Source organism: Salvelinus alpinus, chromosome 34 (genome assembly GCF_045679555.1).
Source record: "Salvelinus alpinus chromosome 34, SLU_Salpinus.1, whole genome shotgun sequence".
NCBI classification, from domain to species: domain Eukaryota; kingdom Metazoa; phylum Chordata; class Actinopteri; order Salmoniformes; family Salmonidae; genus Salvelinus; species Salvelinus alpinus.
This window is the reverse complement of record NC_092119.1, coordinates 12,743,353-12,758,538: the sequence shown is the minus strand read 5'-3', so window position 1 is coordinate 12,758,538 and position 15,186 is coordinate 12,743,353. Positions and strand designations below refer to the sequence as shown.

General features: G+C 43.2%; 1 protein-coding gene across 2 annotated transcripts in view; it reads left to right on the top strand.

Annotated features, from left to right (window-relative positions):
- Positions 1-8,120, top strand: part of LOC139563459 (uncharacterized) — a 40,925-nt gene extending 32,805 nt beyond the window's left edge. For both annotated transcript variants that reach the window (XM_071382146.1, XM_071382147.1), the window contains exons 11-12: positions 120-178; positions 5,329-8,120. The gene's annotated coding sequence lies outside the window, so the exon portion shown is untranslated. The remainder of the gene's footprint in view (positions 1-119; positions 179-5,328) is intronic.
- The last annotated feature ends 7,066 nt before the right edge of the window (positions 8,121-15,186 follow it).

Here is a 15,186-nt window from a genome sequence, read left to right as displayed (position 1 = left end):
GAATTCTTACCTGTATAATTATTTTACCATATTTTTACCATATGAGGAGTTATTTTACCATATTTTATCATCATTACTCATGTGTTATGGATTGTAATACTCAACCCTCTGTTCCATAGAAGGACAATCAGAAAGGTTTGGCATCCAGCCGAACTCACTGTACCAAGTTTGACACCAGGTATGAATAAGTCAGTAGGTCTCCTGCCCTGAAGGGCTGGGTGGTGCATGGCAGTTATAGGCTCTTCACTGCAAAACAGCGGTTTGTTGCACGAACCGTTGCTCTCTTCCTCATTTGTCACTGGGTGGGGTGTGGCTCATCATCTAGTTGTTGCCATGACAACCCTCTTGTGTGAGTGTTGAGGCATCACAGGAGTCTGGGGGTGTTTTCACATATAGTCCTCTTTAAAGTGAACTCTGGGGTAAAAAAAAAGAAAGAACTCAGTTCTCTTTGTATTCACACTGCCCTTGAGGACTCAACTCTTTTGCCAGTTCACTTCACCTATTTTGTGATCCGAGTCCTCTTTGTGATCCGAGTCCCCTTTGTGATCCGAGTCCTCTTTGCAATCACATTGCTATGTTTAGAAAGGAAACAAGATCTTTTCCCAACATTCACTCAGTGCACTCTGGATTTTTACCATGTGCAGGACAAGCCATTCCATCAGAATGTGTTATCAGACAGCTAGATATACACTATATATACAAATGTATGTGGACATCCCTTCATATTAGTGGATTTGGCTATTTCAGCCACACCAGCTGCCCCAGTCAACTGTAAGGGCTGTTATTCTGACGTGGAAACGTCTAAGAGCAACAACGGCTCAGTCGCAAAGTGTAAAGCCACACAAGCTCACAGAACGGGACTGCCGAGGGCTGAAGAGTATAAAAATCGTCTGTCCTCGGTTGCAACACTTACTATCGACTTCCAAACTGCCTCTGGAAGCAAGGTCAGCACAATAACTGTTTGTCGGGAGCTTCATGAAATGGGTTTCCATGGCCGAGCAGCCGCACACAAGCCTAAGATCACATGCGCAATGCCAAGCGGCGGCTGGGTGTCCACATACTTTTGGTCATGTAGTGTACCTACTTACATTTTGGAAGCTGATAGATTATGTTTAGTTAAAATAGGAGACAATAATTGTAATCAGAAGATACTATTAACATGTAAATATTATTGGTTACAGAATAAATAAGAAGAATTAACTGCAGATTAAATAATTCTGTAATTGACAATTGTACACCCAATTTAGGCTACTGGCTCTTTAAGAGCTAGAATAGATGTTGTACCCTATGTTGTGGTTCTCACTAGATATATTGTGTAGCAGTAGTCTAGTGTGAGGGTTTATAGCAGGGGAAACGGTGTTGCAGTAGTCTAGTGTGAGGGTTTATGACAGGGGAAACGGTGTTGCAGTAGTCTAGTGTGAGGGTTTATGGCAGGGGAAACGGTGTTGCAGTAGTCTAGTGTGAGGGTTTATAGCAGGGGAAACGGTGTTGCAGTAGTCTAGTGTGAGGGTTTATGGCAGGGGAAACGGTGTTGCAGTAGTCTAGTGTGAGGGTTTATGACAGGGGAAACGGTGTTGCAGTAGTCTAGTGTGAGGGTTTATGACAGGGGAAACGGTGTTGCAGTAGTCTAGTGTGAGGGTTTATGGCAGGGGAAACGGTGTTGCAGTAGTCTAGTGTGAGGGTTTATGACAGGGGAAACGGTGTTGCAGTAGTCTAGTGTGAGGGTTTATGGCAGGGGAAACGGTGTTGCAGTAGTCTAGTGTGAGGGTTTATGACAGGGGAAACGGTGTTGCAGTAGTCTAGTGTGAGGGTTTATGGCAGGGGAAACGGTGTTGCAGTAGTCTAGTGTGAGAGTGTATGGCAGGGGAAACGGTGTTGCAGTAGTCTAGTATGAGGGTTTATGGCAGGGGAAACGGTGTTGCAGTAGTCTAGTGTGAGGGTTTATGGCAGGGGAAATGGTGTTGCAGTAGTCTAGTGTGAGGGTTTATGGCAGGGGAAACGGTGTTGCAGTAGTCTAATGTGAGGGTTTATGGCAGGGGAAACGGTGTTGCAGTAGTCTAGTGTGAGGGTTTATGGCAGGGGAAACGGTGTTGCAGTAGTCTAGTGTGAAGGTTTATGGCAGGGGAAACGGTGTTGCAGTAGTCTAGTGTGAGGGTTTATGACAGGGGAAACGGTGTTGCAGTAGTCTAGTGTGAGGGTTTATGGCAGGGGAAACGGTGTTGCAGTAGTCTAGTGTGAGGGTTTATGGCAGGGGAAACGGTGTTGCAGTAGTCTAGTATGAGGGTTTATGGCAGGGGAAACGGTGTTGCAGTAGTCTAGTATGAGGGTTTATGGCAGGGGAAACGGTGTTGCAGTAGTCTAGTGTGAGGGGTTATAGCAGGGGAAACGGTGTTGCAGTAGTCTAGTGTGAGGGTTTATGGCAGGGGAAACGGTGTTGCAGTAGTCTAGTGTGAGGGGTTATAGCAGGGGAAACAGTGTTGCAGTAGTCTAGTGTGAGGGTTTATGGCAGGGGAAACGGTGTTGCAGTAGTCTAGTGTGAGGGTTTATGACAGGGGAAACGGTGTTGCAGTAGTCTAGTGTGAGGGTTTATGACAGGGGAAACGGTGTTGCAGTAGTCTAGTGTGAGGGTTTATGGCAGGGGAAACGGTGTTGCAGTAGTCTAGTGTGAGGGTTTATGGCAGGGGAAACGGTGTTGCAGTAGTCTAGTGTGAGGGTTTATGGCAGGGGAAACGGTGTTGCAGTAGTCTAGTGTGAGGGTTTATGACAGGGGAAACGGTGTTGCAGTAGTCTAGTGTGAGGGTTTATGGCAGGGGAAACGGTGTTGCAGTAGTCTAGTGTGAGGGTTTATGGCAGGGGAAACGGTGTTGCAGTAGTCTAGTGTGAGGGGTTATAGCAGGGGAAACAGTGTTGCAGTAGTCTAGTGTGAGGGTTTATGGCAGGGGAAACGGTGTAGCAGTAGTCTAGTGTGAGGGTTTATGGCAGGGGAAACGGTGTTGCAGTAGTCTAGTGTGAGGGTTTATGGCAGGGGAAACGGTGTTGCAGTAGTCTAGTATGAGGGTTTATGACAGGGGAAACGGTGTAGCAGTAGTCTAGTGTGAGGGTTTATGGCAGGGGAAACGGTGTTGCAGTAGTCTAATGTGAGGGTTTATGGCAGGGGAAACGGTGTTGCAGTAGTCTAGTGTGAGGGTTTATGACAGGGGAAACGGTGTTGCAGTTGTCTAGTGTGAGGGTTTATGGCAGGGGAAACGGTGTTGCAGTAGTCTAGTGTGAGGGTTTATGACAGGGGAAACGGTGTTGCAGTAGTCTAGTGTGAGGGTTTATGGCAGGGGAAACGGTGTTGCAGTAGTCTAGTGTGAGGGTTTATGGCAGGGGAAACGGTGTTGCAGTAGTCTAGTGTGAGGGTTTATGACAGGGGAAACGGTGTTGCAGTAGTCTAGTGTGAGGGTTTATGGCAGGGGAAACGGTGTTGCAGTAGTCTAGTGTGAGGGTTTATGGCAGGGGAAATGGTGTTGCAGTAGTCTAGTGTGAGGGGTTATGGCAAGGGAAACGGTGTTGCAGTAGTCTAGTGTGAGAGTTTATGGCAGGGGAAACGGTGTTGCAGTAGTCTAGTATGAGGGTTTATGGCAGGGGAAACGGTGTTGCAGTAGTCTAGTGTGAGGGGTTATGGCAAGGGAAACGGTGTTGCAGTAGTCTAGTGTGAGAGTTTATGGCAGGGGAAACGGTGTTGCAGTAGTCTAGTATGAGGGTTTATGGCAGGGGAAACGGTGTTGCAGTAGTCTAGTGTGAGGGTTTATGGCAGGGGAAATGGTGTTGCAGTAGTCTAGTGTGAGGGTTTATGGCAGGGGAAACGGTGTTGCAGTAGTCTAGTGTGAGGGTTTATGGTAGGGGAAACGGTGTTGCAGTAGTCTAGTGTGAGTGGTTATAGCAGGGGAAACGGTGTTGCAGTAGTCTAGTGTGAGGGTTTATGGCAGGGGAAACGGTGTTGCAGTAGTCTAGTGTGAGGGGTTATAGCAGGGGAAACAGTGTTGCAGTAGTCTAGTGTGAGGGTTTATGGCAGGGGAAACGGTGTTGCAGTAGTCTAATGTGAGGGTTTATGGCAGGGGAAACGGTGTTGCAGTAGTCTAGTGTGAGGGTTTATGACAGGGGAAATGGTGTTGCAGTAGTCTAGTGTGAGGGGTTATAGCAGGGGAAACGGTGTTGCAGTAGTCTAGTGTGAGGGTTTATGACAGGGGAAATGGTGTTGCAGTAGTCTAGTGTGAGGGTTTATGGCAGGGGAAACGGTGTTGCAGTAGTCTAGTGTGAGGGTTTATGGCAGGGGAAACGGTGTTGCAGTTGTCTAGTGTGAGGGTTTATGGCAGGGGAAACGGTGTTGCAGTTGTCTAGTGTGAGGGGTTATAGCAGGGGAAACGGTGTTGCAGTAGTCTAGTGTGAGGTGCAGGAAAATTGACAAGGGATCCTGGGGAGCTTTGTGTTCACATTGCCCTAAAAATGGAACCAGACCGCAGAATTCAAGCGAACCTAGCTCAGATCTCCTCTCGAGATGGTCTCAGCGGTTCACTTTAGGGGCACTTTTGAGGGGTCTGAGTTCCTTTGGAGTGTTCACACTGCACAAAAAAAAGGTGTGAAAACACTGTGATATTCGACTGATATCATCCCTCCTGTTGTAATAGTGTGAAACGTTTACATAATGAAATCATCTACAGTCCTCTGGGGAGGGAGATGCCAGACAGGTTGCATCCCAAATGGCACCCTATTCCTTTTGTAGTGCTCTACTTTTGAACAAGGCCCATAGGCCTCAGCATAGGGAATAGGGTTCCATTTAGGATTCAGCTATAGAGGTATCTGGTATCTGGTGTTCAGGAACAAAGGTGTTATCTTAGTTGTTATTAGGAGGACCCAGGAGTTTTTCCTTAATATGTGACCTGACTATAGAAACCATCAGGTCCTAGTTATAGCTATGTAGTTTATAACTAGGCCCCATACTTTTTCCTAGTCATATCAAAACATCCGGACAAATTTATATTATTAATATCAGATAGCTGGGTAACATGAACAACACTTCAAGGAAAATGTTACGGACGGCTGTTCTATGGGCTGGATAAATTAAATCCATCCTGGGCTTTTGTTTTGGTATCATTAAAGAAGCCGAACAGCTTTTTATATTTTAAATCCTTTTTATTTAACCTCTGACCCCTTTTACTACCATGAATAGTAGCTCTGCTGTTGATGTTGACATAAAGAGATAATCTCTCAAGTCTGTTTAGTTCTGTTGACCTCCTGCTAAACCCTGTTCTGTGTGTGTGTGTGTGTGTGTGTGTGTGTGTGTAGCTGGAGGGAGATACGGATTCCAACATCATTGACAGAGTACTACGTTCTCCTGCTGCTGTGGCTGGTCCTCTACTGTCTGTTGGTTTTGCCACAGATCCACTACAGAGACCTGCCACGTCTTCTGCTCAACCTGGACGAATGAACACACACACACACACACACACACACACACACACACACACACACACACACACACACACACACACACACACACACACACACACACACACACACACACACACACACACACACACACACACACTGCCATACACGTACATACTGATACACACGTCATGTACATGTCACACACACGACACATACGCATGCACGTACACACATACACACACTCATTCTCACAGGCATGCACACACACACACACACACACACACACACATACTCTTTGCTATCTTCTCCAGTCAACATTGTCCCTCATTCATATTGGCCCTTACCCTTTTCCTTTCAACACATTTCATATCGACAGCAAATGGAGACTTTTTTTTATTCCAGACTAATTTAAAGGTTTTTAAAGATTCTGCTCTTTGGCTTTTAATTTGGCTTGAATTGATATGCTTACATTGTAAAGACTAAGCTATAACTCTGTATGTTTCTCTGAGTTTATTGATGCACAAAGAGAGAAGTCTTGTAAGCGTCTGTAGGATTGTACAGAACACATTATTTTCAATGTTTTGTTTTCTGCAAAGAGTTTATGAATACAGTTTATGAAGCTTTGCAGTGGGCCCATTTATGTAAATGTTGTGAAAAAACATGTATGTTTCAGATTCATCCCTTTATGTCGTTTTAGAATTTACACACCGTTTGATAAGAAAAAGTAAGAAAATGTGTGGTATTTCACAGATGCACAAATATCACCTCCAAGACATGCTAACCTCTCACCATTACAATAGCAAGGTAAGTTAGCATTTTCTGGGGGGTATGATATTTGTGCGTCTGTAACTTTCTCACTCATCATTATTCACAATTCATTCAGGACTATCTGTAATCATGGTAGCATCCACATTAATGTGGAAGTGTTTAGAAACATATTCTGTAATTATTTACAATAAAAGTGACTCCAAATGACACAACACATTATTTACCATTCATTTCTATTGGGCGCAAAGTAATCTGAAACACAACCAAAACAAACAGAAAATGCTTGATGTAATCACTGTGTGCTAGGAATATGGGACCAAATACTAAACTTTTGACTACTTTAATACACATATAAGTAAATTTGTCCCAATACTTTTGGTCCCCTAAAATGGGGGTACTATGTAAAAAAAAAAGTGCTGTAATTTCTAAACGTTCACCCAGTATGGATAAAAATGCTCAAATTAAAGCTGACAGTCTGCACCTTAATCTCATAGTCATTGTATCATTTCAAATCCAAAGTGCTGTAGTACAGAGCCAAAACAACAACACAAAATGTCAGTGTCCCAATACTTTTGGAGCTCACTGTATTTACACATTTGAGATAATGCACAAATTTCATTGGGTGATGAACTTGGGAGGGTGTCAGTTGAGAGGTTTGGAGGGTGTCATTTGAGAGGCTTGGGAAGGTGTCCGTTGTGAGGCTTGGGAGGGTGTCAGTTGTGAGGCTTGGAAGGTGTCAGTTGTGAGGCTTGGAGGATGTCAGTTGTGAGGCTTGGAGGGTGTCAGTTGTGAGGCTTGGAGGATGTCAGTTGTGAGGCTTGGAGGGTGTCAGTTGTGAGGCTTGGAGGATGTCAGTTGTGAGGCTTGGAGGGTGTCCGTTGTGAGGCTTGGAGGATGTCAGTTGTGAGGCTTGTGTAACGGATGTGAAATGGCTAGCTAGTTAGCGGGTACGCGCTAGTAGCGTTTCAATCAGTTACGTCACTTGCTCTGAGACTTAAGTAGGGTTTCCCCTTGCTCTGCAAGGGCCGTGGCCTTTGTGGAGCGATGGGTAACGATGCTTCGTGGGCGACCGTTGTTGATGTGTGCAGAGGGTCCCTGGTTCGCGCCCGTTTCGGGGCGAGGGGACGGTTTAAAGTTATACTGTTACATTGATGCTGTTGACCCGGATCACTGGTTGCTGCGGAAAAGGAGGAGGTTGAAAGGGGGGTGAGTGTAACGGATGTGAAATGGCTAGCTAGTTAGCGGGTACGCGCTAGTAGCGTTTCAATCAGTTACGTCACTTGCTCTGAGACTTAAGTAGGGTTTCCCCTTGCTCTGCAAGGGCCGCGGCTTTTGTGGAGCGATGGGTAACGACGCTTCGTGGGTGTCAGTTGTTGATGTGTGCAGAGGGTCCCTGGTTCGCGCACGTGTCGGGGCGAGGGGACGTACTAAAGTTATACTGTTACACTTGGAAGGTGTCAGTTGTGAGGCTTGGAGGGTGTCAGTTGTGAGGCTTGGAGGGTGTCAGTTGTGAGGCTTGGAGGATGTCAGTTGTGAGGCGTGGAGTGTGCCAGTTGAACTTTTTGAAACACAGTGTGTGAACTGCCAAAGATACAGTGTTTGGAATGCTCAATATAAAATAATCAACTCACCACTATAAGTTAACACACAGAGGAAGTAGTTATGAAGTGACAATATTGGTTTACTAATAATATGTTGGTCTTATATTTTAAGGATTTTAAGAATGCTGAAGCATATCAATCTTTGTAATGTCTAAGGATACGTTGGAAGTACAGTATATTATGGCATTTTTTAAGTTTAATGATTAATTCCGTTAAATAGTTATGTTTGTATGCCTGTGGGTTGTTTTTTTAAACTGCTGTGATTGATTCAACTGTGCTTGAGCTTGTATAATAAAAAGAGAATGCTTTATGATGAAATGTTTCTTTAGATTCTTTTTTTAACAATGTCTGTAATTAAGTAATGATAAGTAATGATAAACATTTTATTTAAATCTGCTTTTGATTTTACAGCCACCTGAATCTTCAAAATAATTCCTCCAACAAAATTCCTATGAAATAAGATTGTATTTGTCACATGCGCCGAATACAACAGGTGTAGACTATACCATGAAATGCTTACTTACGAGCCCTTTCTCAACAATGCAGTTAAAAAGTACAATAAATGTGCTAAATAAAAAAAGGAAATAGTAACACAATAAAATAACAATAACGAGACTATAAACAAGGACTACTGGTACCGATTCAATATGCAGGGATACGAGGTAGTTGAGGTAATTATGCACATGTAAGTAAGGGTAAAAGTGACAAGGCAATCAGGAGAGATAATAAACAGAGTAGCAGCAACGTATGCAAAGAGTGTGAAAGTGTGTATGTGTGAGTGTGTGTGTGTGTGTGCAGTGTCAAAATGTGTGTGTGTGTGTGTGTGTGTGTGTGTGTGTGTGTGTGTGTGTGTGTGTGTGTGTGTGTGTGTGTGTGTGTGTGTGTGTGTGTGTGTGTGTGTGTGTGTGTGTGTGTGTGTGTGTGTGTGTGTGTGTGTGTGTTGGAGTGTCAGTGTAGTTGTGTGAGTGTGTAGGAACACTTTCACCAACAGAAGGGTGAATTTATAAAATGTGTGTAGGCTATGTGTAAAAGCCATACAGTACATATATGACTTCCTGTACAAAAGGGAATTTTAACAGCCGTCCATGTGAATTTTGATTAAATAGGTTGCCTATACAGACATTGCATGTCTTAGTGAGATCTAGATGGGTTGTGTGGAGGTCTGCATGATCAAGAGACACAATACATACTTCCTTGTGAATGAAGTGACCTGGGAAGGCCTCAGAGAGGGCATCGTGCTTTTGTATCGGATCCCAGTGTGTTCAAAAACATCTGTCAAGTGCAATAAAGGACGTCTTGCCCTTAAAGGACGTCTGTTGTGTGATTTATTTGATCAAGATGTTTTTAATGCGTAACGCATGAGTACAAGTCACAGCTCACAGTATTTCATTGTAGCTTATGGCATGTATTCCCATGTTCAGATATACTCTGGAAGTATGTTTGGGAACATTATAGTCACTGCTCCTGAACTTAAAAAGCCCTACAGTGCCTTTTGCCTTCCCTTGAAGCCGATTGGAAATGTCCTGCTGTCAGATAAGTCCTTTTTGTAATTCAATATAATCAGAGTAAATCTAGGATGAGGTGTCAATAATTTTCGGTTTATACTAATGTAATAACAATTTCCTGCAACCGATGGCAATTTATCTTGGGCCGTGTGTATCACATGTCTCATAGTAGGACTGCTGATTTATGATCAGTTTAGCCTTTTAGATCACAATGAATAGGATTATCCCAGATCAGTACTCCTACTCTGAGATGCTTGATTCATACGGCCCCTGGCCTCAGTAACCTTGTGTATTCTGCCATCTAGAGGACAGCATAATCAGATGACTTGACACAAACAGAACGCATTTCACTAATCCTACATTTTTCTACAGTATTATTTTTGGTGTACATGTACAGTGAGATCCAAAAGTAATTTCACACTGACACATTTTTTGTTGTTTTGGTTCTGTGTTCCAGCACTTTGGATTGGTGGTTTAATTTGAGGGTATTTTCATCCATTTCGGGTGAACCGTTTAGAAATTACATAACTTTTTATATATAGTCCCCTCATTTTAGGGAACCAAAAGTATTTGGACAATTTCACTTATATGTGTACTAAAGTAGTCAAAAGTTTAGTATTTGGTCCTATATTCCTAGCACAAAATAACTACATCAAGCTTGTGACTCTACAAACTTGTTGGATGCATTTGCAGTTTGTTTTGGTTGTGTTTCAGATTATTTTCTGCCTAATAGAAATGAATAGTAAATAATGTATTGTGTCATTTTGGAGTCACTATTATTGTAAATAAGAATAGAATATACACTGAGTGTACCAAACATTAGGAACACCTTGCACCCGTACAAGGTGTCCACAGGGATGCTGGCCCATGTTGACTGCAATGCTTCCCACAGTTGTGTCATGTTGGATGGATGTCCTTTGGGTGGTGGACCATTCTTCAAAAACCGGGCAGCATTGTAGTTCTTGACACAAACCGGTGCGCCCAGAACTTACTACCATACCCTGTTCAAAGGCACTTAAATATTTTGTCTTGACCATGCACCCTCTGAATGCCACACATACACAATCCATGTCTCAATTGTCTACAGTGATTGAAGTGGATTTAACAAGTGACATCAATAAGGGATCATAGCTTTCACCTGGTCAGTCTACGTCATGGAAAGACAGACTGACAGGATCGGTGGGTTCCCCCATGGGACGGTTGACCTAACGTAGGCTAATGCGATTAGCATGAGGTTGTAAGTAACAAGAACATTTCCCAGGACATAGACATATCTGATATTGGCAGAAAGCTTAAATTCTTGTTAATCTAACTACACTGTCCAATTTACAGTAGCTATTACAGTGAATGAATACCATGCTATTGTATGAGGAGAGTGCATAGTTATGAACTTGAAAAAGTTATTAATAAACCAATTAGGCACATTTGAGTAGTCTTGATACAACATTTTGAACAGAAATGCAATGGTTCATTGGATCAGCCTAAAACGTTGCATACACTGCTGCCATCTAGTGGCCAAAATCGAATTTGCTCCTATGCTGGAATAATACATTATGGCCTTTCTCTTGCATTTCAAAGATGATGGTACAGAAAATATAAATTTGTATTGCATAGATGCATCAGAATGTACGTTCTGAAACCATCAGAAAGGTAGACAGGACAGGAGTCACAAATGTGGTATTTTATTAGGATCTCCATTAGCTGTTACGAAAGCCGCAGCTAGTCTTCCTGGGGTCCACACAAAAGTCTTTGAATGATGCTTTATTGAAATATAAAGAAGAATGCAAGGAATTCAATGTCTCTGATGACAGACTAACACTTCACACATTGTGCCCAGTGGATGGTGGCATAGTCAATGTCAAAATGAACTCTCTCAGGCTAAACAGATAACATATTGTCAATCCACACTGTCACAAGAGAAAAAACAGGGTGGTCCACTGGTCACAATCTTAGTGAAAGGGGGACATATTTTCTAAATTATAAAGTATATTATAATAATCAAAGTTTCAATCAAATGCTTTGTCTATTTTTTGTCTTCTAAGTCCTATTTAATCCAAATCAAATTTATTTATATATCCCTTCGTACATCAGCTGATATCTCAAAGTGCTATACAGAAACCCAGCCTAAAACCCCAAACAGCAAGCAATGCAGGTGTAGAAGCACGGTGGCTAGGAAAAACTCCCTAGAAAGGCCAAAACCTAGAGAGGAACCAGGCTATGAGGGGTGGCCAGTCCTCTTCTGGCTGTGCCGGGTGGAGATTATAACAGAACATGGCCAAGATGTTCAAATGTTCATAAATGACCAGCACGGTCAAATAATAATAATCACAGTGGTTGTAGAGGGTGCAACAGGTCAGCACCTCAGGAGTAAATGTCAGTTGGCTTTTCATAGCCGATCATTAAGAGTATCTCTACCGCTCCTGCGGTCTCTAGAGAGTTGAAAACAGCAGGTCTGGGACAGGTAGCACGTCCGGTGAACAGGTCAGGGTTCCATAGCCGCAGGCAGAACAGTTGAAACTGGAGCAGCAGCACGGCCAAGTGGACTGGGGACAGCAAGGAGTCATCATGCCAGGTCGTTCTGAGGCATGGTCCTAGGGCTCAGGTCCTCCGAGAGAGAGAAAGAGAGAATTAGAGAGAGCATACTTAAATTCACACAGGACACCGGATAAGACAGAAGTACTCCAGATATAACAAACTGACCCTAGCCCCCCGACAGATAAACTACTGCAGCATAAATACTGGAGGCTGAGACAGGAGGGGTCAGGAGACACTGTGGCCCCATCCAATGATACCCCCGGACAGGGCCAAACAGGAAGGATATAACCCCACCCACTTTGCCAAAGCACAGCCCCCACACCACTAGAGGGATATCGTCAACCACCAACTTACCATCCTGAGACAAGGCCGAGTATAGCCCACAAAGATCTCCGCCACGGCACAACCCAAGGGGGGGCTCCAACCCAGACAGGAAGATCACGTCAGTGACTCTACCCACTCAAGTAACGCACCCCTCCTAGGGACGGCATGAAAGAGCACCAGTAAGCCAGTGACTCAGCCCCTGTAATAGGGTTAGAGGTAGAGAATCCCAGTGGAGAGAGGGGAACCGGCCACGCAGAGACAGCAAGGGCGGTTCGTTGCTCCAGAGCCTTTTGTATTGTATTGGTGACAACCTTCCATTATCAGCAACACCACAGGAATTAGCAATGGTAGGCTATCTTTGAAGTAGTCAATATGCAACCAGTTGAATAGGTTTTACTAATGAACACCTTAAAAGAGTTGGTGCCAGGTTCATTTCCATTTTTTTCAGACATGTAATTGTATTTTTATGGTGAAAAACCTTGCCTCCAACTGTTTGGAATAGAAATGGGATTGACACCAACTCTGCAGAGGAAAGTTTTTCACATGAGAGGGTAGATGGAACGACCTGCGATTCCACACTGGGTGTACCCTCTAGCAATGAGGAGATAACAAAACAGACTTCAATTACAACACAATGAAGCTACCCGATAATCAGCTGAATAGTATTTGTTTGTCACTGATTATATTTCATGGAATTTCTTGTAAAAAAATAAAACACATATTTAACATAACATTTCCATTATGCTATACCTGTCTCTGATACTAATGTCATGACAACAAACTTCACACTGACAACATGACAAAACGTGTATATAATTTGCATGAAATGTTTTATGACATTTTGGTGACTGCCGTGTTCTTCACAATGCAGTGGTCCGTCCATGTTGCGTCTGCCATACCCAACACCTTATGACTATACATTTATTTTAATGTACGCTGGGTCATAGAGAATTCCTAAGATGACTGATCATGATGTTTTAATACACTTGTGTCATAATTCTGCAATGCATTGAAATGTAAAACCAACAAACTATATCAACATTGTCTGTATGCATATAATGCTGAACTGTTAGGGCTGCAAATAATTGGTACAGGAATAATGACACTCAGGGTCTATATCAATTCGTATCTCATGATTCCTCGCCTCCTACTCAATAACATTGAGACAGTCCAGCAAGGTCCTTCCCCTCAGACCTTCTCAAATACGTTTTGAGGAGGATGAGAGGAATAAAAGAAAGATGAATTGAGAATGAGCCAACTGGAAGGTCCTAGAGCTTGAATTTCTCGTACATGGCGACTAGACCCTCTTTCGTTGTCAACAGTAAATCTCCGGTACCCTTTGACGCGGAAATTGAAGATCATGTTTTTGTATCTGCATCTCTCCTCCTAAAAAAAAATAAAAGAGTAAAGTTCGTCAAGGAAGTTCCTGTGATAATGGACTACGACACAATGACCCACTGTGTAGCTTGTCTGACACCTTACCTTGGGGGAGTAAGGATATCCTGTCTCCGACATGATAGTGAAGAACAAGTGTCACTAAAATTGGGCAGCAGGTAGCCTAGCGGTTAGGAGCGTTGGGCCAGTAACCAAGAAGTTGCTGGTTCGACTCCCGAGCAGAAAAATCTGCCAATGTGCCCTTGAACAACTTTTCCCGTAATTGCTAAATGACTCAAATGGTCCAGGAATACAGTGAAACCCAGCGGCTTGGTACAGTTCTACAGGTTCTTTGTACTCAGGGACCTCAGCTTGCCGGTCTTGCTGAACACTTGTCCCTCAGGGGCCCAATGGCAGCAAATGTATTAGTGGAGCCACGCTTTCCTTAAAGCACAGGATAAAGAATTGAAATCTCACTAAGCAATTAAACAATAGTTTGATGCACCCGCATACACGTGAACAAGCGTGGGGGGGGGTTGAGGCACACACAGTGGATGACCACATTTTGTAGTGCATGTGTCAATCTTCGATTCCCTCTCATCTTTAAAGCTCGAGCAAATAAAGGGGATGGAGTCTTGGAAGGTTACCTTTATAAGATATATAAAGGAAGTATTGTGAGTCCGTGAAGATGAGATGAAGAAAATATGTGTTCTTCTAACCTAGTTCTTCATGTTTGTCACATATCTGTGTGTACGCCAGTCTCATGATGATGTGACTTTGGCAGTCGTGTTCCACTCAGAGGGGGATCTCCTCAAAGCCGCACTGATCCTCAGCCACAACAGGCAGCATGGCATTGTACTCTGTGTGTCTAAATGTGTGGGAGAGAAAACAAAGTACTATCAAAGAATAACTATACAATTATCCAATCACACATCTTTTCAATGCTTTTTTTGCAGGAGCCTGTTTGTAATATCGCTTCCAATTATGTAATAATTTCAAATAAGTCCAACTCTAAATTGTGGCACTAATACATGTCATATCTGAGTATTTACATGGTAATCAATGCAGTACTTACAGTGTAACAACCTAGGTACATACAGTACCAGTCAAGTTTGGACACACCTACTCATTCAAGGGTTTTTCTTTATTTTTACTATTTTCTACATTGTAGAATAATAGTGAAGACATCAAAACTATGAAATCATGTAGTAACCAAAAAAGTCTTCAGTTGCCACCCTTTGCCTTGATGACAGCTTTGCACACTCTTAGCATTCTCTTAACCAGATTCACCTGGAATGCTTTTCCAACAGTCTTGAAGGAGATCCCAAAAATGCTTAGCACTTGTTGGCTGCTTTTCCTTCACTGCGGTCCAACTCATCCCAAACCATCTCAATTGGGTTGAGGTCGGGTGATTGTGGAGGACAGGTCATCTGATGCAGCACTCCATCACTCTCCTTCTTGGTCAAATAGCCCTTACACAGCCTGGAGGTGTGTTAGGCCATTGTCCTGTTGAAAAACAAAATGATAGTCCCACTAAGCGCAAATCAGATTGGATTTTAGTATCGCTGCAGAATGCTGTGGTAGCCATGCTGGTTAAGTGTGCCTTGAAATCTAACTAAAATCACAGACAGTGTCACCAGCAAGGC